This window comes from Spermophilus citellus (assembly GCF_964194105.1).
Source record: "Spermophilus citellus genome assembly, chromosome: 2".
Classification (NCBI taxonomy): domain Eukaryota; kingdom Metazoa; phylum Chordata; class Mammalia; order Rodentia; family Sciuridae; genus Spermophilus; species Spermophilus citellus.
Window position 1 is genome coordinate 56,859,342 of NC_138183.1, and position 4,235 is coordinate 56,863,576.

The window sequence follows — 4,235 nt, forward strand, 5'->3', positions numbered from 1 at the left end:
TTAAAGTTTTGAGATATAGACAACAACAGGAGCCCTATCTTTATGGGTTACAATTTTCCTGAGTATATTGCAAAAAAAAAAAAAAAATGCAGGAGTAGATTTAAAGGACCCTTAGCAGAAACTCCAATCCTAATCTTCATTTTCATGAGCCAAAATCATCTTAGAACCTGGGGAACCTGATGCTTTCATCCTGTCCTCTTCCAGTCCAAAAATGAGCTCACCCATCTCTGGCTCTAAGAAAGGCCAGAAACTGAGAAAGAACATCAGCTTCTGAGATTAAAATAGGTGACCTGCAGGAACTATAATTGATTTTAAAGAATAACATCCCTGGTTTTGATCCCATCTCTTACTCTCAGATAAATTACTTTATTTGTCCTAAGCTTTGACTTCCAGTTTTATAAATAAAGATAATCAAACTTGCCTTGAAGGTTATTGTATGGAATATCAATAAGATTTTTTCATTAGTCGCATCTTCTGTGAAGCCTTCTCCAAGGTGCCTGACCAGCTGCAAACCTACTGCTTTCCAGTTACACTCGGTCATAGCACTCTTCCTTAGAGCCCCCAACATTGAAGCAATTTTGTATTTACTTTTTTTTTAATCCAAAATCTTTTTATTAACAGTAAGATCCAGTAAGATCTGGGGTTAGTTTTCGCAGCCAGGGCTGGCCCTCTGGCCTCTGACCTGCTTAAATTTCCGGCCTTGGAATGGACATAGGGTTTGGTGTGGCTGTGCCGGGTCCTGGGAACCTTGCCAAAATGCTGGTGCACCTCTTGGCCATTGTGAGGACCAGAGAGCAGGACTATGCCGTAGCCCTTAGGGGAGTCCAAGGCCAGCTGGTCAAAGTTGAGGATCTAGCCCCCAGTCTTGAGGATGTGGCAGTGGGCTAGGCTGCTCACGCGCAGTGCACACATAATCAGTTTGGGCACCTCCTGAACACACGCGTTATCTCTTATGGTCCCATGTCCCATAGCCATTTTGTTTTCTTGGTCAGGAAGCTTCATCTTCCAGATCATCCAGGAGAGGGAGACAGGTACGACTCATGAACAACTTTTTCAGTACAAGTTGGTTGAAGGTGGAATTGGTTCACCTAGCCAGAAACCTGTACAACTTGACCAACGGCCTTAGGTAGATGTCCTCGTTCTTGGGCTCCTTGCACCAAACCTTTTGGTCCTTGTGATGGATGTCAGCTCCCATGATATTTTTGTGAATAGTTGATTAATGTCATTTCTCACCCCTGCTACCCTACTAGACCCCATGTGTCTCCAGGACACAGAACAGATATATATTTGCTCACCTCCACCTGGAACAGTTTCTGATATATGGTAAATAATAAGTGTTCCTGGAGAAATGCTGATTGTTCCATGAATGGGAATTTTTATCATAAATCAATTTCTCTCCCACTTTGGCAAAAGCAGGTAAAATTATAAAACTCCCATCTACCCTTTTCTCTCTTCTTTAATTTCAACACACACACACACACACACACACACACACACACACACACACACACCAGACTATAGACTACTTTGGGGGGCCTTCTTTTCACCTTTATCATTTATCTGAGTTCATTAGCACTTGGTCTTACTTGTCTTATATATGTGTGTATGTGTGTCGCAGGATTAGAGCAAGGGTGTAGAGAGGAGGGTGCATTTGGCACATGGAGAGATTTGTCTCCTAATGACAGCCTCAGAGAGATAACTCTGCCCTTAATAAGGAGCCAGTAGGAGGCTTTGACACAGTCTTTAGGAAATCTGCTGCGGTCTTTGTTGGTTCAGAAGAACTTTTACACTACAGGGCTGGTTCAGAAGAACTTTTACACTACAGGGCTGGTTGCTCCAGGCCACCTATCACTGTTTTTCATCAGCCTTGGGGGTGTCATGTTTATCTGTCCTATTCACATGCACCAGCCTCCCCCGAGTAGTTTTGGGAGCCTAATTTGTGAGACTTTTGGCAAGGTTTGCCTTGTCAGATGGGCCACACGCAGGATATTGTTACTCTGCCTTCACTGCCACTCTCATTTTTTATCTTTTTCTTTGCTTTCCGAAAGCATGATGGGGGAATATACCCATGAGCCCAAGGACAGGGATACCTGCAGCACTGGGCAGTCCTCTAGAGAGTTTGTCTTAGGCTTTAGTGTGCAGAAGTTAAAAAATTTAGATGGAAAAATGCACTCACTTTTTTTCAAGTTGTGGCTTTCAAATACAGATTTTTTCTGACTTATGATTGGGATTGTGTTCTATTAAACTCATTGTAAATGGAAAATATTGGAAGTCAAAATGCATCAAGTACATGAAGCCTACCAGATATCACAGCTTAGAAGACAGTACTCTGGAATATCACTTGTTCACTTTTCCAATTCATAGGTGACTGGGAGCTGTGGCTCACTGCCACGGCTCAGCATCTGAAGAGCATAGCATACCACATATTGCTAGCTCAGGAGAAAATGAAAATTCAATCTGAAGTACAGTTTCTACTGAGTGCATTTCATTTTTGCACCATTATAAAACTGAAAAATCATAAGTTGAGCCAAAGTAAGTTTAGGGCCATCTCTCTGCAATTGTAGAGTCATAGGAAATTGCAAATACATACATACATAAAAGTACAGGAAAGATGTTGTATCCTTTTACCTTACTTTTTGCTTTTATTTACAGATACAATGTGTAGCATTACAATATTTCAGATAACACAAAATTATATGCTTCTCCCTATTTATAATTGAATTAAGAACTGAATATTTTTCTATGTATAAGTGAACATGGATCCAGTTGTAAAAAATGGGATCATGCTATATGGTAACCGTTTTTTTTTTTTTTTTTTTTTTTGGTTGCCACACATTCTTATAAATGGCTACATTTATGAGAGAAAATGTTTTAAACATGTATTTTCAGAAAACATGGTAGAAAATCTTAGTTTAAGTTAAGGTGGTTTAAGTTAAGGGTGAGCACACTTCAATTCCAGATCCAGACTCTGTTTCTGGTTTTAATCAAAATATCTTTGTCTGTAACAAATACCTGCCTCCAGGAGAAGCAGGAGGTAGATCATTTCATCACCAGGATGTCTCTGACTTGATAATCGGTTGTTTCCATTCCTTTCAGTGTTTAATCTCTTTAGGAAGCTGAAGATTCTGCTGTTTGTCTTCAATATGGCCTTTTGTCCAGCAGCCTGGACGAAACTCAAGGCCTTCCTTTGGGAGCCATTAGGGATGGGGGAAAATCAATTAAGATGGAGTCTCAAGGGATGCAATAGGAAGGGCTACCGGAAGCCACAGCTGAGGTGGGAGGAAAGCTGAGCTTTCCCTGGTGGGTAGGCACCGCCCATGGCATGAGAAGGGCTTAGTCCAGACTTCCTTCCAAAGGAGAGGCCAAGGGCTGCTGACCCCCGCTGACAGCTTCACCAGAAGAAAACTGTGAAGGAGGACAGGGGACTGTTACTGGCTGAATGGGCTTGGGCACTGGATTTGAGGTCCAAGGAGCAGGGAACCCTCATGGTCTTCAAGTTGGAACCATCTCTTGCTTACCAAATTCAGACCCCTAGGAACCCTAATCTGAGGAGAGACTGCAGTCCGAGACAGAGCCAGAAGGTGAGGGAAGCTAATAAAAGGGGCACATGTGCCTCCCCAATCCTCAGAGAGCACGGAAAACCTGGACATAATGAAAAGTTCGAGAGTAAGTTGCATCCATGAAACTGATACCACCAGGTCATACATGTGGCCACTGTGGTCTAATTTTATCTTTATGACAACCTCATGAGGCATGCTGTTCTGACTCCCCTTATATAGGTGAAGAAACTGAGGTTCACAAAGTTTAAGTAACTGGTTCAAGCTCATATAACTAGCAATGCTGGCCAGAACCCAGGATGAGTCCCCCCGAGGGAACTTTTCTCTACATGAGGTGCTTCCATCTATTACTATCTCCATGAGCACAGGGCTCATATGCTTAGTACAGAATCAGATTAGAACTGGCATAAGGGCTAAAAAGTTAAAAATAAAACGAATCACAATAAAATAGTCTTAAATGAATCTCTAAATAGTATCTCAACTCTTAGGCTCCCTGGGTCAAAGGGGCTGCACAGAGGAGGGACAGAGAAGCCAGCGAGCACCCCGGGGGGGTGGGGGTGTCAGAGTGAGCAGAGCCAGCGTGGGAGGCCCTCCAACCAGCCAGCAAGGCACCACACTGGCTCCATTTTGAATTTTCACTCTGTCTTCCCTGTCTGCTTCTCTCTGATTATCTTTAAA

General features: G+C 42.7%; 1 pseudogene across 1 annotated transcript; it reads right to left on the reverse strand.

Moving 5' to 3' along the window:
• Window positions 1-643: 643 nt before the first annotated feature.
• LOC308642297 (large ribosomal subunit protein eL18-like) lies at window positions 644-1,195 on the reverse strand (annotated as a pseudogene). Its single transcript has one exon. The product of its transcript is annotated as a large ribosomal subunit protein eL18-like (transcript).
• Window positions 1,196-4,235: the final 3,040 nt, after the last annotated feature.